The 24,599-nt window shown below is 52.3% G+C and overlaps 1 long non-coding RNA gene across 1 annotated transcript in view; it reads left to right on the top strand.

Annotated features, from left to right (window-relative positions):
• LOC140687069 (uncharacterized) overlaps positions 1–24,599 on the top strand; it is a 49,530-nt gene that overhangs the window by 16,936 nt on the left and 7,995 nt on the right. The window contains exon 2 of the long non-coding RNA XR_012061126.1: positions 23,992–24,058. This is a non-coding gene — a long non-coding RNA (uncharacterized lncRNA). The remainder of the gene's footprint in view (positions 1–23,991; positions 24,059–24,599) is intronic.

The raw sequence follows: 24,599 nt of genomic DNA, 5'->3' as shown, positions 1-24,599 counted from the left end.
AGTGATAGACTATTTCCATTTCAAATAATAAATTTTTTTTAAAGTGGTCCTATTACAAAGGGTATTAGGCAAGTGATGTTGGAGATGATATGGGTGGCTACAACAGACCTTAAAGGCTAGGGAACCAGTGATGACATTGGGCAAAGTGGCCTTGGTGGAAGCAGTTAGAAGCCAAAGCCTCCACCCTGGGCTTCCTGCCTGTGGCTGAGCCAAGCTCTGCTGATGGGGTTGGAAAGAGTGAGTCCCAGCTGGCCTGCCTTGGAGGGCAGGGTGACCGGGAGTGGGGCCCTGTGCCTGCCGTGCAGCCACGCCCACCTGGCAGGGCCAGCAGCTCCCATGTCCCTTGGGGCTTAATCCCTGAGACCCTCATGTGGGTCAGGGGCCTGGGGCTTCCCATTCCTGGGCTGGGGCCCCATGGAACAGACTCCCGCTGCTGCTATCTGAGGGAACCCATTGGGGCTGCATCAGCTCCCCTCTGGGTCCCCCCGCTGCTTGCATGGACCTCAGCCTGGCCCACATGTGGTCTCTTGTCCTCTTGGCAGGACTCCAGGTGGTGGAGTGGTGCAGGCGGTCACTCACTTTGCAGGTGTTCCCTGAGCAACTGGCACGTCTGAAGTAGTATAAAGTTCAGACTGCCAGGGACTGGGTTCCAGCTCCAACACCTCCTTGCTGAGTCTCTCTGAGGCCTTATGCAGATTGAACAAGATAAAACAGAGGGGCACGTCTAGCAGGGCCTGCATACAGCAAGCACCAGATAAGTGTATATTCTTGGTGTTGCTGTTGTTCAACCCTGGACTCCCAGCCCACAGGTCTTCCTTCGTTCTTCATTCACACCCATTTTGAGAGTGTCCCAAGACATCAGGCTGTAGGCTTTGGATGGGCAGAGAGCCAGGTGCTGCCATCATCGGGGAGGCAGGCCAGTAACAGGATGGCATTTCCACCCATCTGCTCCTTCCTTGCTCGGGCCCATGCCAGGCGCAGGTGATAGGATGTCTGAGAGACCAAGAAATGGGACAGAGACCCTTTGAATCAAGCACCTTCATGAAGGAGGATCAGTCCTGGCCGGGGGGAGGTGTCACCCTTGTCACTGCTTTACTGTGAGGGTAGAGGTGCTTTTTCTAGGGGACAAGGCCCCCGATAAAGGTCAGAATGAAGAAAGAGGGCTCCCTGGGACATGATAAGACTGGGCATGCCATCCCTTGGATGCTACAGAGTTTGCTGTCCTTCCATGGTGGAGATGTCTTGATAACAGGCATGCCCTTGACCCCTTCCAGGGGTCAGGAGCATGGTCAAAGGTGCAGACATATGCACTGCTCATGGGATCTGCTTTTACAGGTGCCATGATAGCACTGACACTGGGTACACAGGGGCTAATTTGACCAGGGGAGAAGGGGGTAAAAGAGGGGCAGGGATAGTAGCCGGTGGGGGAGACATCTGCAGAGGAGTTAGTCTTGGGACAAAGCAGTGAAATCAGTCTGGGGACGGCTTATACGTCTCCCGGTGAGGTGGAAAGGGCAGCTTGTGCAAAGGCCCTGGGGTTTGAAAGAGCCATGATGTCCACGCAGTTGGGTGGCTTGAAGCCCATCAAACTGTTGTTGCTTTATGGATGGAGTAAGGCTGGGGTTAACTGAGAGATGGGTGCACTGCCTTTCTGGGCACCGTGTGTGTCTCCCTGCCCCCAGCTCAGGTAGGAAGATAACTGGTTTCTGCAGAAAATGTCCCAGTGCCTTTCTTTATCTAAGGAACATTGTCATCTGGGGTTTAAGGAAGATTGAGCCTCTTACTGCTTCCTGTGTTTGCAGACCAGCCAGAAGGGCCTGGGGGCAGAGGTCATCTCCCCTGGAGGCTGTCCCCTGCGCCAGGCCCTGTGCTCCATGACCTGTGCATGTGGATCAAGACGTCCCTACAGCCACCTCTGGAGCAGCAGGAAGCTGTCCCTGGCCTGCAGCTGGGGCCCTCCAGCTGGTTCTTTCCTCCTCTCCTTCCCTTCCCCTGGGGCCTATGGAGGGGGGTTGGGGGGAGGCAGATGGAGGCCAGGTCTTGTGCCTTTTCTGCCGTGTGATTTTCATATAGGACCCTTGGCCCTCATGGAGCCTCAGTTTCTTCATCTGAAAAATGGGAACACCACTGCCTGCCTCCTGAGTCTGTTCAAGTGTGAAACAAGGCAAGGTTTGCCTGGAGCGTGCAGAGCTTGACTTGAGCTGGACTCAAACAGCTGGCTGTGGGGCAGATGCTTCAGCCTCTGCAATTTTGGAAACTGGAGCCACAGCGCAGAGCTACTGGGATGCCTCCAGGCCAGGCCTGGTGCTGGGCACTGGGCTCCCAGGGGAGGCCAACACAGGCACGTCCCCATAAGGTGCAGGGGCGCTGTGGAGGCCCATATTTAAGACACAGCACTGCCTTGCCCCTGCTGTGTGTTTTTTCTCAGATGTGAGTAATCTCTGAAGTCCGAGTGTCTTCCAAATAGTGCATTGGGCATTTGTTTATCGAGCAATGGCAGAGCATGCATTTACTGGTACCCAGGCGCCCTTGGGACCCTGGGGATGCAGCAGAGAAGGAGACAGATGAAATCCCTGGCTTTGTGGAGCTTACTTCCATGGTAGGGGGAGATGGAGAGAAAGGAATATATTAATAAGGTTATGTCAGCGAATCATGCATTCCAGAAGGAAATAAAAAAAGGCAAAGGGGGAGAGAGTAACGGGGGAGGGGATCTGGGGAGACCTGCCCTGGAGAGTTTTCGAGGGAAGGCTTCTCTAGGGTGACTTCTGAACTGAGCACTGAAGGGGGAAAATTAATACAGGGTCCAAAGATAGGCATCTGCAGCTGAGGCAAAGGCCCTGAGGTATGAAATAGCCTGTGATGTTGGCCTGATTGGGTGGCTTGAAGCCAATGAAGGTGTCACTTTACAAAGGAGTAAGTAAGGTTGGGGTCTGCCAGGAGATGTGTACTCCCTACCTACAAACCCCAGCTCAAGCTGTGGCAAGATCTGCTAGGAAAGCATTCAAGGCAGAGGGAGTGGCACATGCAAAGGTCCTGAGGCAGGAGGAAGCTTGGCATATTCAGGTGCTGAAAGGTCATTGAGGCTGTTACAGAGTGAAATGAGAGAGGGGTTAACACTTGGAAAGGTTGCCAGGGGCCACATCATACTGGACCTGCAGGCCTTGGGGACAAGTTGGAATTTGAACCAGTATATATACTTTTTGTCTCCCTAGATGCTGCTCTTGGATAAGCAGTGGCTTAGAATGGAGGAAGGGGGTTAATTCAGTTCCATCTGCTGCTTGCTTTCAGGAGAGGGCCTTGGGGGCCCCAGGGAACTGAGTCCCCCTACCCTGGGGAGCTCAGGAATGCTATTCTCTGAGGCCAGGCTCCCAGGGTGAGGGGTGGTGGAGGAAGGTGGAAACCATTGTCTGTGTCTGGGGAGCTGCTGCCACTTCAGGATTCCTTGAGGGCAGGAGAAGATGAGAGAGGGACCTGGGGAGGTGGCCAGAGGCCAGCCACCTGGGCTCTACTCCATCTGAGGCTGAAGGGCAGAGCTTGCCATGGACAGGCTTTGTGTGGCTTATACAGCACCTACACTTCTATTTATATTTTTGGAATTGCAGTGTTTAGAAATCCGGATTTGAAACAATCCAGAATTTGGACTTGCTTGAACAGTGGAAAACTGCGGCAGCCCTGAACTCACATTCCCACGTGACAGGCACCAGTTGGAATTGAGTGACAGCTGCCCTGTGATGGCCCCTTGTCCACAGTCTCCACCACTCCCTATTGTCTCCCACCAGCCTCCCTCACTCCTTGGTCCCCAGTCTGGTCCCTGAGGGCGTGTAAGTTTATGGTTTCTGCTCAGGGCAATGGGGAGCCATATTGGGGGTAGGAACCACTGAGGCTGGAGTAGGGGCTTGGAGGGGACAAAGAGTGCCATGAGCCCAGGGCGATGTGATCACCCCACCCCCGGGTGCTGACAAGTCTTGAGCCCAGGCAGTGAGCCCAGGCAGGATGGAAGGATGGTGCATACCAGCCTCCAGCCCAGACTGATGACACTCCAGGGGTTTGCTTCCTTGTTCCGGGCAATCTCCATCCACTGCCCCATCACGCCCCTCCAGCTGACCTTTCATCCACAAGGAACCTCTTCATGTCTGGATGAGACTCTCCATAAACTGCACCACAAAGCCGGCAGGAAGGTTGTCATCAGCGGTAATTGAAGGCTTTCCACCCTACCCAGGGGCACCCCCTGCACAGGAGCCTCCTTCCTGGATGTGTGGGTGGCAGTTGAGGCCTCTGTACGGTCCCCAGAGCGTCGCTATCCCTGTGTTCGCCCCTCGCCTGCTTGCACGCTCTTCCTTAGTCATGAACCACTAACCAGGGTTCTCAGTGACTCAGCACCCCGAGCCGGTAGTGTCTGTGGAAACCAAAGCTCTTCGGAGCTTGGCAGGAAAAGCCTGCAGGGCCCAAGATGTCGTTTCCAGTCTGGGGTCTCCCCCAGCAACACCGTGGAGGGGCCATGGGGGGTGGGGCAGAGTGGCATCAACATGCATGGGTCCCTGAGGGCCTTGGGGCTGGAGAGTCACCTCTGGTTGCCTCTAGCTGTTTCTCTCTCCTTGCACACTGCCCTTGTGTTCATGCACGCTGTGGCCTTCTTTGTGGGGAACAAGGGCTTCAGGTAGGAAGGGAAGTCCCAGATGGCTGCGGGATGTGCTGGGCGCCGATCGCAGCTCCAGGCCCCCTGGCTGGTGCGCCTGCCTAGCCCCGCTGTGGGAGGGGACAGCTGAGGCTCAGTCCCACAGTGATAGACAAGCGGGCGTTCTTTCCGAGCTTGCGGGCAAGAGTCTTCCTCTCCGCCTCCAAGTCCCCGCCGCCATTCCCTGGCTCCTGTGTGACGTGTGATGTTGACAAGGCCAGGCACTGTGGTAGGCTGGTTAGGGGTGCCCTCTCTGCCCCCCACCCCCCAGCCTGGCCGTGTCTGACTAGTCCTTTGCAGTGGGAGTGCTGGTCTTTGGCCTGGGCCTGGGACTGGGCCTGGGCCAGCTGGGCCCTCCATCCTCATCTTTCCAGCCCAGCCAGTGGCAAGTCTTCAAGTGGGAACAGAAAGACATTTTCTACCCTGAATTTCCCTCCCAACTTGTGCTTCAGCTATGGGCCTTCTTTAAAACGTCAATCATCACCGTAAATAACATCTATGTACCAAGGGCCTAGAACTCCGTGCTCGACCTATGGGTTTGAACCACAGTTCCTTACCTAATAGCTGTGTGACCTTGGGCAAGTTTCTCAACCTCTCTGTGCTTTGGTTTCTTATCTGGCAAGTGGGGGTGGTATCAGTGCCATATACTGAAGGATCTAATATGCACAGAGCCCTGAGTGCGGGGCCCAGCACTCACTCAGCTCTGAGCACGGCTGCACCCACCGTGCTTGACCTCCACAGCAACCCTATGAGATTCGTGCTGTCCTTGGACCCACTTTCTAGTTGAGGAAGCTGAGGTTCAGAGCAAAAAGTGACTTCCCCCAAGGTCAAGCCGTCATTTAAAAATCTCTCGAAATAATAATCACTGAAGGATCAGGCAGGGTGGACAGGCGCAGCTGCCCCACCAGGCACGCTAAGCGATCATCCCTGTCCCCTGCAGGGACGTGCCTCCCTGCCCCAAGCCACCCTTGCCTAAGAGCCAGCTCCTCCCCAACCCCAGACTCCAGGGCCGCCCCGGGAAACTGCAGTGGATCTAACCCTTTCTTGGGAGTTTTCCCTTCCCAACGTCCTCCCCTATTAGAAGCCATCTCAGTTACCCACCCCACCACCCAGCTTCCAGAAAGTTCTCTCTGGGAGTTCAAACCAGCCCTTGGACCCCTTGGGGCCCCACCCTGCAGATGGCCTGACAGACGTGTGACCCGGCATGGCTGGATTCCACAATGGTGGTTAAGCGTTATTTATTTCCTTTAATGCACATGCATACACATACAGCTGTCTGGAAGGATTCCTGGGCTCAGAGCGAGCGTGAGTCAGGGCTCTGGGCACACGCCTGCATGCTGGTGTCTGGGCTACGTGAGCCCACCCATGCATATCAGCATTTTTAATTTAACATCTTTATTACAGAAGATTTCAAAAATGCACAGAAGTCGAGAGGGACCAGACAGTGATTCCCGCATCCCCACCCCATCGGCCGTTGTCACCGGCAATGTTTTGCAATCTTGTTTTATCACCTCCTTGTGGGCTCCCTCTCTTGCTTTTTTCCCATTTTGGCTGGAGGATTTGAAAGCAAATTGTAGACATCATACCATGCATGCCATGGGAGGAAAAAAAAACTGAAATAATTAAGAGTGGTGAAGAATTACAAAGATAGTACAGCATGGTCCTACCTCCCCTTCATCCAGGCTTAATGGTTACACCTCACGTAATTATGCTACAATGTCAAAACCTGGAGCTGACAGTGTGTGTGTGTGTGCAGAGTTCAGTGCCATTTTGTCACGTGTGGATTCACTTCATCACCACGGCAATGAAGAGCTATTCCATCACCACAAAAGATCTCCTGGAAAATCATTCCCGCTGCCCTGCCCCTGCCCCGCTAATGTGGTCTCCATGTCTATAATTTTGTCATTAGAGAGTGTTACATAGATGGAAGCATCCAGCATGTGCCCTTGGAGACTGGCTTTTTTTTTTCCACACTGCCTAACGCCTGAGAACCATCTGAGTTGTTTTGTGGGGTCGGCAGTCCATTCACTTTAATGGCTGGGGAGTAGCCCACGATGTGGACGTGCCCCGTCTGCTTAACCGTTCACCTGTTGAGGGGCATGTGGACTGTTTCCAGTTTGGGGCTATTCTGAGTAAAGCGACAGGGTTTTGTGTGGATGTAAGTTCTCCTTTCTCTGGGCTCAGTGCCCACCCAGGAGGGGGGCCGTGTTCATGTCTGGGTTTACGTTTCGTGTGGAAGAAACGGACAAGGTCTTTTCCCAAGTGTCTGTAAAGCCTTCTCGTTTGGAAGAGCAGCTCCTGGGGGGCAGGAGCCCAGGGAGGCTGCCCCGGAGTCCTGAGCCGCCTGTGCTGTGCTAGGTTCCTTTCCCACAGGGGTGCTCAGTCCCCTCTTTCCAGAAGAGAAACCCAAAGCCCAGAGCTAGCAAGTAGGAGCAGGGCTGGAATTTGAATCCAGCCCCGTCTGGCTCCAAAGCCTGTGGGGTGGGTACCCTCCCTTACCGGGTGGCAGGAATCAGTGCTGAATGTCTTGGCAGCATGAGGAGACCAGGGGAGTCGGGGAGGAAGAGCCTAGATGGAGGAACACAGACCTGGGTGAGAGGAACGGGGGACAGGGTCTGCCCACTCTCCCCGCCAGGCTGACCCAGCACCTGCCTCCTGACCTTTGCACCAGCCCTCCTCTCTCCATCACTGATGATCTGTTGCTACCTGGGTCTCCTTGGCCCCAGTGGGTGGCCCTGCCTTCCCTGCCATCTCAGTCCCTGCAGGGGTGGACTCCCCACTCAGCCCCATTTGCACCCCAATGGGGACCTCCAGTCCTCCCCTATCAGCCTAAGAAGCTGCAGGGAACACATAGAAGACCCGGTCTTTGCGATTCCCCTGCAGTGAGCCCTGAGCCTCTCCCATCTTTGCTGTGCTTCGGTGCCGTGAAGAAGCTGTTGGCGGTGAAGATGGCATCTCCTCCTGTCTAGCGGGTGCTGTGGCTGGTGCTGAAGTGTATGATTTCATGTGACGGCCTGACCACCCAGGGGGCAGGCCTTATTACCACTGCTTTAGAGACACGCACGCAGAGGCTCACCCAGTTCACAAGCGGCAGAGCTGGAATTTAGAACCGTGTCCCTCCACCCGGATCCTGGGCGTCTCCTGGCTGAGACAGTTAGGATGGTCTCTTGCCAACACTACTGAAGAAGTCTTGTCTTTCAGGCCCAGGATGGGGTGGTCGGGGGCTCTGAGAGATCTAGACTCTGCACTGGGGTCCGGTTGACCCCTCTGTGGGTGGGTGGTGGTCCAGGTGGCAGTGGAGGGGCCCTGAGGGTGAAGTCTCCACCCAGCCCAAAGTTCCAGGCCTGCCTTTCTTTGCAGCTGGCCACTCCTTGCGTCACACCTTACCTTCCTGGCTGTGTGAGCCCAGATAGGTGCCTCGGGCTCTCTGGGCCTCCTTGTCTCCTCTGTGTGGGGATATCTGCCTCCCCTCCCTGGGAAGGCGCAGCCACCAACAGATTCCTAATTTGGAAAACATCCAGTAGTCAGAAGGAAGATGAGGAGACTGGCAGGTGAGGCGCCTACCCGGGATCGCTGCCCTGGCCTTGGTCTCAACACTCACTGTGACCCTGGGCAAGTCACTAAAGTTCAGGGCCTCTGTTCCCACTTGGCAGAGATGGCTACCACGGCAGGCTTTCCTGACAGACTCACATGACGGCTCTTTGTGAACCAGGATACATGACATAAACATGGAGCTTTTCTGTTCTATGAAACCACAAGTCTGCAGCTCTGTGTTTTTATTACTAAGCCTGCTTCTCTTTTGTACATGTGATTTCATTTTTTAAATTGAGTTGCAAGTCTATTTCTGATCGAATCACGTTTTCTGGATGCTAGGGGGGTGGGGGAACAGAATCCCCTGCTCTGTGCGCTTGGTTTGGGTCACCGGCATTTCCTGAGTGCTACCTCGTGCGAGCCCCCGCGCTGGGCGTGGAGACAGGAGCTTGGCGTGGTCTCTGCCCGCCAGGGGCCCACAGCCCCCCAGGGGGACTCGGGAGCAAACAGACCATCGTGACACAGGGTGGTTGGCATGGCAATGGAGGGGTGCTGTGGGAGGAACCTGCCCAGCCAGGTTAGGGGGAGGAGGACCCCTTAGGTGACTTTCTTAAGACACAGCTGCCCGAGATGAGTTGTAAAAGGTTGAGTGGGAGTTGGGCAGGCAAAGGAGTGGAGGAGGGTGTTCCAGGCAGAAGGAACAGCCCCGGCCAAGGCCTGGAGCTATGCACGTGCAGTCACACACCCTCCCCCTTCTCCACGGGTCCCAGCTGTATGAATGGCCCAAGTCACCCTCCTCAGTGCTTTCCCTGCTGGACGCTGAGGTTTCCCTTGGGACAGGGCTGCTTCTATCATGCCCAGATGGCACTTTGAACCTGAAAGTGTTCTATCCTTAAGGGTTTACAGCTCCATTTACATTCATCTGTCTGTTCATCCATCTATCAATCCATCCATCCACCCATCCCTTCGTCCATCCATCCATTCATCTGTCTGTTCATCCATTATTCATCTATTCATCCACCCATCCATCTATCCATCTTCTCTGTCCATCTATTTATCCATCCATCCATGTATCTATTCATTTATCCATCCATCTTGTCTATTTGTCCATCCATCCATCTATTCATTGATTCATGCATCTGTCCATCCATCCATGCATCTATGCATCCATCCGTTCATCCATCCATGCATCCGTCTGTCTGTTCATCCATTCATCTATTTATCCATCCATCCATGCATCTGTCTACCCTTCTGTCCAGCCATCTATTCATCCAGCCAGCCATCCATACAGTCAACAAATATCTGTAGACGATGTGCCAGGCCCTGCAGGGCAGAGCCTTCTCAGGGGTGGTGCAGGGCAGGCGATGAACAGATGTGGGCTGAGGTTTGCTTCACTCCCTGCTGGGGCCCTGCCCAAGACGGGTACAGACTTGCCCCTGGAGTCCCTCCCTTCCTGTCTTGGGCTGCCTGGTCTTGTTAGGAGGGAGGTGGCCCTTGGCTCCCGGCTTGGGAAACTGTTCCTAACAATCTGCACTTGAGAGTGTCACCTCCTCAGACGAGGATGAGGAAATCACCCTAGACCACAGCCGGCTGCACACTTCCCAGGACGTGGGCTTCCTGCCGCCTTACGGAAAACGCTGCCCCACCTGCCTTTCTAGGGATGTTAACCCCGGGCATGCTGAGTCACTGCTGATAATGCTTTCGGCTTTGTCTTCCCACCCCAGGCCTTTGTGTTTCCAGGCAAAACTCCAAATGTTCACGCTGCCTGTCTAGCATCCCAATAGCCCATCCCAGCTGGTCCCAGAGCCTCACAGTGGCCTTTTTAGTTATATGACTTAAAACAAGTCCCCCACTGGTGATGCTTGGGAAAACCAAAGCCATCACTAACCTCACTGTGGATCCCTGCTAGGATCCTGAGCCTGGTGGTCCAGGCCCTGGGCTCCTGTCTGGCTACTTAGAGGTCTGGAAAACTTGTGTTCAATTTTAAAGTAGGGCCATTTCCCACAGAAGAGTGGATATCTGCCTTCTCCTGGAAACACTGCATCCCCGAGCCAGCCTCCTAGGGGTGGGCTGAGCACTGCCTGTTCAGGATATGAGGGAGTTCATGCCCCATCTGAGTGGATGAAGATGAGCTGGGCATGTGTCAAGGAGCGAGTGGGGGCATCATGGCAGATGGCACTGCATATACGAAGGCTCTGTGGCCACAGAGACAGAGAAAGGGCCAAAAGGTGGTCTGCCTGGCTGGACAGGAAGCGAGGTATGAGACGAGGCTGGACAGGACAGGAGCCAGACCACAGGGACACTGGGGAGCCACTGAAGTGCTTTTGGTGGTGACATCATTTGATGTGTCTGCTGTGGTCACCAGGCTGCAGGAGGTGACATTCAGTCCAGGAGCTGGATCCTGTGTTGGGATGAAAGGTGAACTCCCGTGACTTCCATGAGCAGAACAAATATGAACTGCACGTAGCATAGGCATGCGTGTCCTTGGGCTGCCATAGCAAACTGCTACCAACGGGGTGGCTTGAAACAACAGAAGTTGGTTCACTCAAAGCTCTGGAGGCTGGAAGTCTGAATTAGCACGTTGGTAGGACCACGCTCCCTCTGAAGGACCCTTCTTTGCTGCTGCTTGCAGTGCTTGGTGTTCCTAGGGTCTGGGGCCGCCTCCTTCACCACTTCACAGGCCTTCTTCCCCGAGTCTGTCTCTCTTCTTATAAAGATCCCAGTGATTAGATCAGGGCCTGCCTTCATCCGCAGCAACCTCACCTTGACTTGACTAGACCAGCAAAGATCTTATCTCCAAATACGGTCACATTCACAGGTCCCGGGCTTAGGGTTTCAACCTGTCTTTTGGGGGGACACACGTATCTCACAGCATCGGAAGATCCTGATTGCATTAAAAAACATGGTCACTTGCATTTCTGTTTTGTTTTTTTTAAACCCTTCTCAGGACATTTAATTTATTTTTTCTTGATTTTTTGGGGGGTGGGGTGGGGCGGTAATTAGATTTATTTATTTATTTATTTGATGGAGGCTCTTGGGATTGAACCCAGGGCTTGTGTGTGCCAAGCATGTGCTCTACCACTGAGCTGTACCCTCCCCCATGTTCCGTTTCTTGATGTGGATGCTTGTTACACGGGAGTTTTCACTCTGAAAATTGAGCTTTACATTTATGATCCATGCACTTTTCTGCACATGTGTTCTATTTCAATTACCATATTAACGTATACGCACGTGCTGAGAACAGAGACTGGCAGCCACTGTCCCACAATGTTACTAGAGGCTTCCCCTGGGTAGTGGGTTTATGGATTAATTTCATTTTCTCCCCATATGTTCCAAATTTTCTGCTATAAGCATGTGTTAACTTTATTGAACAATAAATCTGTATGTATCATAGAAGAAGAGCTGCGAGGGAACCTTACCCATCCGCCCTTCCCTGAACCCAAAGCTATTTTAACAGGAGGTGGGGGTCTGAATGGGAACTTGGCCTGCCCTGAGACTGTTCCAAATAAGTATTTTTAGCCCCATTACCCACCCCCTTCAAATGTTCTGCTAATGATTTGTGGCCCTGATGATCCAAACAGACTTTCTGTGGAGCATGTGGCTTGGTAGTTACCTCACCTGTGTCCTCTTCCGGAGGACGAGGGTAATAATAGAACTGACCTCATGGGTGGCTGGGAGGCTTAATTGGAATAATGCACGTGAAACCCTTTACACAGGGTAGGGCGGCCACAAATACCCTCCTGATGAGGAAATGCCCACAGTGCGGTGGCAGTCATCTCAGTGTCCTAGTTTAATGGTTCAGCTGGTCAGGGAAAGTCCGGTGAATGATACTTCGTCCCACAGTCCTCAGTCATCTCTGGGGGGATGGCCAGGGCTGGTGGGGGCTTCCCTCCCAGGCATGTTTCCCGTTTTGCCCCCTTTAGATACACCCTGGTGCTCTTCCCCCGCTGGCCTCCTTACCTATTGCAGCTGTGTGCTATTTCATCGCCTTTCAGGCCATGTGCTGCCGTGACGGTTAAGCCATCACAGGAAGATTTAGAGGGAGCAGGTGGGGGTGGTGGGGAGAAGGTGGCTGGACTAGAGGAGCCAGTGGTGGGGCGAGGGGAGGAGGTGTTCTTTCTGCCCTTCAGGCCCCGCCCACCGCCCTGGACCACGCCCATGGAGGCGGTACTTCGCCGGGGCTCTGCTCCCACCCGCTGCGCAGCCAGAGAGAGGGCTTTGGAGTTTGAGCCATGCCTTGCTTGGAACCTGGACCCTCCTTTGGCAATATCTGTCCAAATTACAAACGCAGAAACCCTCTGTCCCAGCTGGGCAGCTGCCCAACAATAATCCTACAGATAAACTGGGACTTGTGGGACATTATTTATGTACAAGGTTATACTTTGCAACATTGTTTGTAAAAGCCAAAGACTGAAAAAACCTAAACCCTCCATCAGTAGGGGGCTGATTAAAGACACTGGCTCAATCCATATAATGCAATACTGTACTCTGCTGCTGTAAAGAATGGTGAGGAACCATCCCTAAGCTTTATTAGGTGAGAAAAGCAAGGTTCAAAATAGTATATAGTATATACCTATTTGCATAAAAAGGGAGGAGTGAGCATATACTTGTATTAGCTTATACTTGCATAAAGAAACTGTGGCTACCCACTGAAGGACTAAACGTTACCTATCAGGAGGAAGGTGAAACTGGTTAGGGCATACGAAGAGGGGAGGGGATACAGATTTGTTCATTGCCTGTTTTTCTTTTCTTTCTATTTTTTTGAAAAGAAACTTTTCAAAAAAGAAAGTTTATGTGAACTTTCAAAATTGCAAATTAAAAAAAAAAAGTAGCCTGTTAATACAAAGCATGTTTTAAAGCAGCAGCTTGGTCTCCAATGTCACGTTGCATCTTGCTTCAGCCTCTGATAGCTGTGTGACCTTGGGCTGGTTACTCAACCTCTCTCTTTCAGTTCTTCCACTCAGGAAATGGGGCTAATGACAGTTCCAATCTTTAGCTCTTGGGAGGATTCAGTGAGATCAATATGCCCGGTACCTGGCATGCAGTAGGCAAGCAACAAGAAGGAGCTGGTGGTGGCAGAGAAGTTTTGAACAGACCCCAGGAGGCAGGATATGAACCCCAGAGCCATGGTGAGCCCTTTCTTTCTGGCATCTGTGTCTTCCCTCTGCTGCAGGGGCCCTGGCCTGATGGGATCCACTTGATTAGTGATAGTACTCCCTGTCCTCTTGCTCAGTGAAGGCAGCATGGGGAGACCTCATAGACTTGAGTCAAAGTGTGCATCAGCTGGGAGGTGGGGGTTGAGTTCAAACGCATGAGGGTCAGTTGGGTTCTGTGTATGAGGATCCGGAGTGGCTAGTCAGTCCCCTTGGAGCCGGCTCGGGCCTCCTGCCCTGTCACAATGGCTCCATTTCCCGGAATCCTTAAGTGTGAGGAGTCCTTACATTGCACCCCATGGCTGCCCCCAGCCCTCACGCTCCTCCAGCAGAGAGGGACACCGCCTGCCCAGAGCTGCGCCATAAACAAAGAGCGAGCTAGACTCCAGCAGTCAGGTCAGAGGCTTTCCCACCTCCTGCCCGATAAGGGCTTTTTCCAGAATGTTCTATCCACCATGGCTCTGGGGACTCATTTCACCGAACAAGCAGCCCTTGTACCTCACTTTGTTCACCTGTGAAATGGGGGTGATAACTCCTGCCTCCTCCTGGTGAGGACAAGATGAGGCTGGCCGTCACTTTGGAGGGAACAGGGACCAGGGGACCTGTGACCTCATTTGCGTGTCTGCCTTTACCCAGTGAAGAAGGTCCTGAAATCTGAGTCAGCGTGGCTTCTGTCACGACTGCTCTTTCAAATAAAGTGGACCTGGGTAAATGTAAGACGCAGCTCCAGTCTCAGCCATGCTGGAATTTGAGTTTTGTATAAATTCATTCAATTTCTGCTGAAGCCTCCATCCTGCCAGGCTGGCAGAAAAGTTTATAGACTCAGTTTTTCAGGGCTGACCCACCTGTGGGGGTCGATGCTGGGGTCCACTGGCCCTGACGGGAGCAGGTGCTGTGTGGGAGGGTCAGGGGCTGCTTGGGGCAGAACCCTGTGGTCAGGGTCATCCTTTCCCCTTCTTGGGGTCTCTGACAGTCAAAAATCAGAAAGGCAGGGAGTGTATAGCTCTAGTGGGAGAGTACATGCTTAGCATGAGTGAGGTCCTGGGTTCAATCTCCAGTACCTCCATTAAAGAAAAAAAAAATAATAATAAATAAACCCAATTACCTCGCCACACAAAAATAAATAAATAAAAGAACATAATGAAACATGTAAAATGAATAATAAAATTTAAAAGACTTCATTAAAAAATAAAAAAGAATCAGAATGAGTGCCCCCTTCCTCCTCTTCCCCTACTCAGCGAATTCTTTATTGCTTCCTGCGTGTTCCTGGTGCAAACATGGCACCCTGGCCTCAATTGCCTGGAGGCCCCCAGGGCCAGAGCAGGGGTTGGCAAACTTTCTGTAAAGTGCCAGATAGTAAATATCTGAAGCTTTACAGGTTTTATAATCTGTGTAGCAATGACTCAGCTCTGCCATTGTGGGTCAAAAGCAGACAGTATGTAAGCCAATGGACATGGCTGTGTTCCAATAAAACTTTATTTACCAAGATAGCATAGCAAAAGAAACAAATCAGCCTGGGAAGCAGTATGGAGGTGCCTCAAAAAACTAAAAATAGAAGTACCAGATGATCCAGCAATTCCACTTCTGGGTATATATGCAAAAGGATTGAAATCAGGATCTCAAATAGCTATCTGCAGCGCCATGTTCACTGCAGCATTATTCCCAACGGTCAAGATATAGAAACAACGTACACAATGGAGTATTATTCAGCCTTAGAAAGGAAGGAAATCCTGCCATCTGTGACAACATGGATGAGCCTGAAAGACATGCTAAGTGGAATTAAGCCAGTTACAGGCAAAATACTGCATGATGGCACTTACATGAGGTATGTAAAATAGTCAAACTCCCAGAAGCAGTGGTTGCCAGGGGCTGGGGAGAGGGGGAGTGGCTGGTCAACAGATGTAAGTTTCAGCCATGCAAGATGAAGAAGTTGTAGGAGTTTGCTGTACAACACAGCGCCTGTAGTTAACAATACTGTACTGTGCACTTAAAAATTTGTTAAGAGGTAGATCTTATGTTGTCCTATTGCGTTCTTACTGCATTTAAAAAATAAAAACAAAATGAAAAAACCAGGCTGTAGCCGGCTGTCCCCTGGCCTTGGCCTTTGTAAGCCAAAGCCGTAAAGACCCAGAAAGTGTTCCCTAGTTGCACCCATTATATGCTCCTGGAGGCCATGACTAGGGGCAGGCTGTTTGCTTAGAAAGAAGGAAAAGAAGGCTGGAGGGTATAGCTCAAGGGTGGAGTGCACAATTAGCATGCACAAGGTCCTGGGTTCAATCCCCAGTACCTCCATTATTTAAAAAAAAAAAAAAAAGGAAGGAAAAGGAGAAAGTGCCCAGAGGATTGAGACTTTTGTAAGTCAAATACTCCCTAAATTTACCTTTTGGGGGAAGATACATTTTCCTATGGTGATTTGCCTAAAGCTATCTGTGATGCTAGGGTCATCAGATTCTCAAAAGCTCTTTTGTGAACATCCTGAGTTTTGCTAAGTCCCAAGCACTCCCAGATGTGTGACTAAAGCCTCTTGACTAAGGCTGGTCTGGGGTGGGGTCCTGGTCATGCCACTTCCTGCCTTTACCTACTCAGTAAGCTGATGAAACCCACACCACCTCTGCTCAGGTTTGCCCCAAGGCTCACGTGACACAGTGTTTGTCAGATGCCTGGCGGAGGTGGGTGTTTAATGAATGGGAACTGACCACCCAGCCTCACGTTCTAAATATCTTGGGGAGAGACTGAAGGCAACCAATTAGAGAGCTGCTTAGAAGTAGAAATGTCAGGATTCGGCAAAGGGAATCATTCGAGTCTTGCTTCTTTCTATGTGTCTGTGGCCTCCCTCTGTAACTTCCCTGAGCCTCAGTTTCCACATCTGCGAAATGGGGATAATGAGTAGGACCAACTTTTGGAGGACATCAGTGAAACAGTGCACAGTGCCTGGCATGTAGTCGGTGCTTAATAACAGGGAGCCATTTAGTGTTAACCTTTGCTGGGTCCCTTCCTCACTGCCTTGTGTTTACCTTGTCTCATCTAGGTTTCCCCAGCAGCCAGTGACGTCCTTGAGGACAGGATCTTGGCGGGAGCAGGGAGGGGGCTCCATCCCTTGATCACTCGGGGAAAAGGTCTCATGTTGAGGCTTCACTCACCCAGAGCCTAGACACCAGCGCCTGCTGGAATTTACAAGATCATTTTATCTTCATCATCTCTATTTGCACAGGGACCTGCTTACTTATGGCCAGTAGTCAGGCTTTCCACTGTGATAGAGGTGTGCTGAGTCCTTTAAGAATGTTTTTTGGTTTGGGGGAGAGGGTATAGCTCAGTGGTAGAGTGCTTGCCTAGCATGCACAAGGTCCTGGGTTCAATCCCCAGTACCTCCATTAAATAAAATACATAAATAAACCTAATTACCTCCCCCACCCCCAAAAGAATGTTTCTTGGTTTAAAAAAATGAGTCTGTTTAAAGCAAAAATATTAAGCCAAAAAAGAATACAGGAGATAAAATCATACGTGATTCAAGTTTGGGAAGGTCTGGAGTAGCCTAAAGAGTAGGCCAGGTAACATGGGGGAGTAGGGGGCACTGGGGACGGTGGGATAGGAACCAGATTTTGCAGGGGGAGGGGGTGATGCTTCAAGGACTTCTAGTTGCTTAACATCTCTGGGCCTCAGTTTCCTCATCTGCAAAGTGGGTGAGGAGAGGATGGTGAGAATTCACTGAGGTCAAGCACATGAAAGGCCCGGTATGTCTAACACTCAGGTATTAATTTTTAGGATGGGGAGAGGAGCTAAATGTGACACAGTGTCCTGGAACAGAAAAAAGGGCATTTGAGGGGAAACCGGGGGAAAATCTGAATAGTCCGGCACGTGTGTAGTTATATGGTGTAGTCAAGTACTAATGTGAATGGCTTGGTTTTGACAAATCGTACCACAGTCATGCAGGATGTTAGCATGAGGGGAAGCTGGGTGAAACGTGTGCAAGAATTCTCTGTACTAACTTTGCAAAACTCTTCTGTAAATCCCAAATGTTTCCAAAATAAAGTTTGTTTACAAACAGGAACAATGGAAGTAAACCCTTCCCAGGCCTCTAGCCTCTGCATCTTCTGTACCCTCTCCTGGAGCCACTCTTACTTACCTCTCCCCTTAATCTGGCCCAAAGCAAGTGTTACCTGCTCAGAGAGCTCTCCTGACCCCCAACCTGGGTCGCCTTCACTGCCACAAGCCCTCAGGGGCCCCTGTCCTCTCACTTGCCAGCCCACCTCACTGTTGGGATGCACTGGGTGGGATTCAGGGGTGGGATTCAGGGGCAGCTCCGGCAGGCATCCCATGTCCTGGCTCATGGCCTCGTGCTCGGAGGGGCCCCTTTGGTTGGATGCCCCGCTGTTGCCATATTGAAATTCTTAATAACTTCTGAATCAAGGGCCCTGCATTTTCATTTTGCACTGGGCCCACCGGTCATAGAGTTGGTCCTGCTGGGATTCGTGGGCTGAACATCTTCCCCTGCTAGACTGTTGTAGTCATTTCCTGTGATGCTGTGACAAATCACCACCAAGTTAGGGACTTTGAACAGCGCAGCTTTTCTTATCTTACAGTTCTGGAGTCTGAGGTCCAAAACAGGCCTGTGTTTCTTATGAGGCTCTTGGGGAGAATCCTCTTCCCTGCCTTTTCCAGCCTCTGGAGGCCGCCTGCATTCCTTGGCTGGTGGCCCCTTCCAGCATCTTCAAAGCCAGCAGTGCAGCGTCTTCTCTCTTCTCTGACCTCAGCTTCCATCCTCACGTCCTCTCTCTCTGACTCTGATCCTCTTGCCTCCCTCCTGTAAGGACCTGTGATTAGGTTGGGCCCACATGATCCCTAATTTAATCACATCTGCAAAGTCCCTTATACCCTGTGAGGTAACATATGCCCAGGTTCCAGGGTTGAGGACTTGGACATCATTGGGAGGCCATTATTTGAGCCTCCACCACTGTGATAGCTGGAGGGCAGGGCTTCATCTGCCCGCTGTTTTATCCCCTGACCTGGGACAGTGCCCAGTTTATAGTAGATACCCAATAAATAATTGAATGAGTGCATGCATGAAACAAGGCGTCGCACACGGTGGAGCCCCTGTGTGAGGACAAGGAGGGCAGGACAGCAGGGTCTGGATGAGGAGTCTCTTTGCTGGGCTAGAGCTCTATCTGTGGGTGTGGGCAGCGGCCACTAAGAAACTGGCCTTAAGGGACAGAAACCCCGAGGAGGTGGCCAGTTCCCCCTCGTGGACCAGCCTTGGTGGTCCCTGGCCTTTCCTGATGGCCCTCAGTGTCCTTGGCTGCCTGGTCACAGGACACACGGGCTTTGCTTTCCCTCCCCCACACCACTGCCTCCTCTGCACCGGGGTCACCCTCTTCTGACTGCTGGGGTGGGTGGGCAGGAGCAGGAGCAGTAAGGTCCCTGAGGCATCACAACGCTCTGAGAGTTACCGCCAAGGGAGGTGTGTCATTGCGGTGGGGAGGCAGCGACCCGGTGACCTGGAGGTCACGCAGCCTGTATCGTGGATTAGAGGAAGAGTCAAGGACACCTGGAGGTCAAGCCCTAAGCCCCTGGCCCTCTTCTCAAACCAGCTGTGGGATGGTTTTTCCTTTGGTTGCAGCTAACGCCGAGCCCCGACTGCGTGCCGGGCGCCGGGCCAAGTCCGGGGACGGTGCGGCAAAAAGACTGGGCGGGACCCTGTGCTCCTGACGCACAGAATCTCTTGGGGGATGCTCAGCACGAGCCGTGTTGTGATTAGAGGAAGAGGCGTGGGCACACTTCAAGGTCATTCCAGAGACAGCAGAGTGCTGAGAGAAAACCACAGTGAGCTGCGGGGTGAGGAATCCCCCACACAGGCCCCCTCGGGCCTCTCTGAGCGGGTCCCACTTGGGTCCAGGCCGCAGAGCTGCGGGCAGAGGCAAGGGCCTGGGCAGGGGGGAGGTGGGAGAGGAGGCCAAGGCTGTGCAGTCCCGAGGAGTGGGGCTCTGAGAGGAGGGGGCAAAGGGAGGGCTTCCTGGGGGCCAAGGAGATGGAGGTGGTTTTAGGGAAGAGGCTGGGCAGGTGAGGGGGCCTAGGTGGCTGGGAGAAGAGGGCTTATTGGGAAGATGTTCTGGAAGTCCGTGCACCAGGCCTGTGAAATGGGAGCCCACTCCCCACCAAGCCCCCTTGGGTCCTCCAGCCTGGCCCCAACTCCGGGCCTATGGGGTGTGAGGCATGAGCCTCCCCACCTCCACCCTCAGGGGGGGCTCTGGCACCAGGGAGCTCAGCCTTTTGTCATGAAGCCACGCCAAGGGGGAGGGTTGGGTTCTTTCCACCTCTTCCTCCCTCCTCCCAGACCATTTGTCCCTTAAAGGGATGCCTGGGGGATATCGGTAGCCATAGGCACCCAAGAAGGCTCCTTCCCACCTCATCCTGGGTAGACAGCACCAGGGCTGTCCCTCCAGGGGACCCCTAGGAGGCACCTGGGACTCCCAGGGCAGCCTCCCCTCTGAGGGCCTCAGCAACCCTCAGCTCAGCTGTTCCTGCCCATCACCCCCAAAATAAACCTCCTAGGGAGGGAGCTCGGAGGGCAGCACCACGCGCCAATCAGGGAGGGGGCCCTGGTCTAGGAACCAGAACCAGGAGGTCTGGGGCTCCCCTGGGACCCGCTGACCAGCTGGCTAGAGGCGCCCTGTGGCACAGAGCCTTTGCCGAAGGTGGTCCCTCCACCTTATGCTCTCCTGTCACACTCTTCTCTTGGGTCACTCCTGTTGAGATATTGAAATACTGAAACACTTACCGGACTGTCAGCAAATAGCTACAGCCCAGTGACTTCCCAGAGCACCACTTCCGCCTCCCACCTGCCCCAGCCACCCTGGCCCCAGCCCCCGAGCTCCGGTGACCAGCACCAAAGGGTTAGTGTTTGGCATGGCCAAGGCCCCGGAACGATCGCAGGGACATGCTCTGACTGGCATCTGTGCTGTCAAGGTCAAATGCTGCCAATGTTACCCCTGCTGTCCATCAAGTCCCTGCCTACCTTCCTGGTCCTCGGATGGCTCATTTCCCTGTCCTCCCTGCTCCCTGGGGAAACTCTGGATTTATTTTGCTCACCTGCAGCTCACGTGTTTTGAATGAATGAATGAATGACGATGCAGGCGATGGACATCTCCTCTGCTACGGGCTTGGCCTGTGTCACCTTGTTGATCCTCTCAGAAGCCATACCCTCTTTCTAATGAACCTCTCCCTCATTTCCCTACAGGAGCATGTGCCCAGTATCATCACTCAATTCTTTATTTTTAGTAGCTGCCAAACCTTTGTTCGTTTGTTCATTTATTCATCCACCTGACACATCTTTATGGTTGACCCTCCTACATATCAGCCACTGTTCTGGGGGCTGGTGAGGGAAGTGGTCCAGAAAGCCAGGGTGTGGTGGTTTAGAGAGGGCAACTTGGCCATGAGAGGGTGAGGTGGAGTTACTGGCGACGGGGTATAACTTCCAGCCATTGGAGACAGTAAGGACTAGGGATTAACACCAGGGGTGGGTGGCTGGGATGGGGAGAAGGGTGGCACACTGGAGCCATGAAGATCAAGGACCCTAGAGGCTCATGGATGGTCAGTGAGGAAGATGGCGGAGCAGAGGTGGGGAGAGAGATGGGTGAGAGCACTCAGCACCAGCGGCCACCCACCACCTCTTGCTGAATCCCCACAGCAAACCTGAGAAGGCAGGATGCACCTCAACTATCCCCTTTTCACAGACGTGGAGACAGATATGACGGTTGCCTGAGGTCACACCTCAGTCTCTCCTTTGTAAAACAAGCGGTGAGATGACTTTTGTGCCAGTGTGCTGGGACACCTCGTGCATCACGGTGCGACAAAAGCCAGCCTGCACCAGAACTTCCGACTCCTCGGGTCCAAGGATTCTGGTCCGGAGGCTTCTCTGACCACTCGGTTCCCCAGGCCGGGCAGCCCCCTTGCTCTGTCTCCTAATCTTATTTGTGTTCATGCTGGAGCCACCGCCTGTCCCCTGGAGCACTGGCAAGGGGTGAGGGTGACATCTGTCTTCATTTGTGCCGGCTCAGGTCCAGCCTTGGGTCGGGAAGTGATGACTTGTGAAAATCCAGCACTGGGGTCACCTCCAGGGCCCACCTGTGCTCCGGGTTCTTCCTCTCCTCCAGGTCTTTCTTAAGCTCCAAAACTAGGGTATAGGGCTATCTTTTCCCTCCTGGGGAGGGTGGTGAAACCAGATACGTTCTGTTGGCCGGAGTGGATGTCTGCCCTGCTGAGGTCATCAAGTCATCAGGTCCAAGCGGGCTTCTGGAAACAGCCGAATAAATTTGGGGCCACCCAGGATTGTTCAGTCACTCAATACACACTCACTCAGCAGCACATTTTTATTAAAAAACCAAGACAAAATGGTGCCCATTGACCCCATAACCTCACTTTAGGAACCTCTCCTATAGAAATGAGAAGGTGGATGTGAGGCGGTGAGCACAGCATGGCTGGCCGACTGAAGCACTGGAAACAGCCTAAAAACCCATCAGTGGCAGGAGGGGGGGGCAACAGCTTGCAATATACTGAGCTTTATCACCAATGGGGAATATTAGGAAGCTGCTAAAAAGAGCAAAATTGATTTATGTTGTACTGGCCTGGGAAAATATGGATGCAATTAGCTCATATCTGTAAAAATGAAAGCAATAAACTACACATAGGCAAATGGATGACTCTGCAAAGAGAAAGATTTGGAAAGAAAAATGCCCACTGTTACCTCCTCCAGGGGCATGTGGGGTGTGTGGAAGGGGCTTGTGCAGTTAGAGTAGAGTCAGAGAAGGAGATCTGGCCTTTTCTTTGTTCACCTCTGCTGTTTGGCTTGTTTCAAGGAACGTCTATTGCCTCTGTAGCTTGGAAGGAAAAATTCAATAAAACGTATTTTTAGAAATGTACTGAGCCGGGGTCTATGCTAACAGTGGTAGTGGCTGCATTTTTCCAGTGGGTTCTCTGCACCTGGGGCTGCACTCGGCACTCAGAGACCCTAATGAACACCGTGGGGTGAGTGCATTTATCACCTTGCCCTTTCAGATGAAGAAACTGAGGGTCAGGGAGGTTGAGTGATGTGCTCAAGGGGGCACAGCTGGCAAGCATCTGAGTTGGCGTCTGGGAACAGAAAAGGGTGTTGCATCACATTATCCAGGTACCGTGTTTGAAGAGCCACAATGGGTTGGTGTGAAAGAGTAGACTTGCCTGGCTAGGGGCTGGGTGGGAGCACCTATATCTGCCTCAGAAAATGGGATTGGACATTTATGGCATGGAGAGGGCTGGGTTGCATTTAAGAAACATGCCAACATGCTCACCTCCAGATGGGACAAAGTTGGAGCCTCATTATGTCAAGAGTGGTTGGAAATATCTAGCTAGAGTTAGAAACCATATGGGGAAATAAGGTATTTTGTCACTACTGTAAGCAGTGACTACAGAGATCCAGTAAGTAAACACCCCAGTTCCCTTCCCTCTCAGATGGATCTGTTCTGAGGTGTATGTTCAATGGTCCTCCCAGATTCCTCAGTGGAAATGAGTCCCCAGCTTCCTTTCTTGTGTCCCTTCCTCCTCCCCACCCAAGCTACCTCAGATCCCCTCCTACACAGATTACTCCCACTATTCTAATCCTTGTCTCAGCTCTGCTTCTGGGGGAGCTCAAGCTAACCCAGTATTCTAAAATCTATCAAGTCTTCTTCCAAAATGCATCTCAACTGCCTTCCTCAACTCCACAGCCACCGCCCCAAACAACATCTCTTCCTGGACAACTGCAGCAGCATCTTTGTTAGTATCCCTCCTTCCATGGCCTCACTTTAATCCGTCATCCACACAATAGAGGTGTCTACTGAAATCTAAATGAAATCATGGTTCTCTTCTGCTCAAAACTTCCCATGGCTGTCCCAACACACTTGGAGAAAATTTCCAGTCGTTTCTCATAACGTCTGCTTTAGACTGAATGTTTGTGTCCCCTGAAAATTCATATGTTGAAACTGAATCCTCCACATGGTGGTATTCGGAAGTGGGGCTTTGGGGATGTGATTAGGTCATGAGGGTGGAACCCTTATAAAAGCCGCTCCACAGAGTGCCTTTCCCTGTCTGCTATGTGAGGACACAGGGAGAACACAGCTGTCTATGAACCAGAAGCGGGTCCTCACTGGACACTGAACTGGCTGGCATCTTGACTTTGGACTCCCAGCCTCCAGAACTGTAAGAAGTGAACTTAGTTGTTTGTAAGCCCCAGTCTGTGGTCTTTGGTTCTCACAGCCCAAAGGAACTAAGACAGCCTTCTGGCTTGACCCACACTTCCTTCTTGGTCTTCATCCACTCTCCTCCTCACCCACGCTGGTCCCACGTTACTAGAAATTCCAGTTCTCCCTTTTTCCTCAGGGACTTTGCTCATGCAGCTGCTTCAACTTGGATTATTCTTCCTATAACTCTTTGCATGTCTCTCTGTCATTCTGGTGGGCTCAGCTTCAGCGTCACCTTCTTGGAGAAATCTCTCCTGATCACTTGATCTAAAAAGTGTACTTCAGTCCATTATTTTGTCTCCTCGGGGATGCTCAGTTTCTTCTGTAACTTGTCATTGCTTGGTTACTGATTTCCTTTTGTCTGTCTTCTCCCCTAAATTTCAAGCTTCCTGAGATCAGAGATCTGTTGCTTGCTGCCACATATCCAGCACTACGACAGCGACTGTCACCTGGTAGGTACACAGCAGTTGGTTGCTGTATAAATGAAACACATAAGTCAGTGTCCCGGGAACCCATCCTCTGGGACACAACTTCCCTTACCTGGATGACCCAGCAGGGTCTTTGTTGGAGTGTGTGTCCCTTGAGCTCCCCACGCTCAGGGGCTGCATCCTCTTCAGCCGTGTGATCGTGGTCCCTGCCTCTGAGAGGCCCAGATTCCAAACATGGGAGACCTGGGTTAGAATATTGGCTTGGCGTCTTACAATGTGTCTCAATTAGCCTTTGCTGCATGACAAACAGCCCCCAAAACAGTCAGCTTAAAACAATTTATTATTTTTCATGATTCTGTAATTAGCTTGGTGGCTACTCTGTTGGTTTTGACTAGGTTCCCTTGGCCGGAGGCTCAGCCAGGCTGGAAGGTCGAGGTGGCCTCCCTCACATGTGTGGCCACTGGGGCTGGCTGTTGGTTGGGTGGCCTCAGTTGGCCTCTTACCTTCCAGTCAGTGAGACCTGCTTCCTTTTGTGGAGGCTTCAAGTCAGCATTCCAAGTCAACA

The sequence above is a fragment of the Vicugna pacos genome, chromosome 18, assembly GCF_048564905.1.
Source record: "Vicugna pacos chromosome 18, VicPac4, whole genome shotgun sequence".
Classification (NCBI taxonomy): domain Eukaryota; kingdom Metazoa; phylum Chordata; class Mammalia; order Artiodactyla; family Camelidae; genus Vicugna; species Vicugna pacos.
This window is presented reverse-complemented; position numbering and strand designations above follow the sequence as displayed.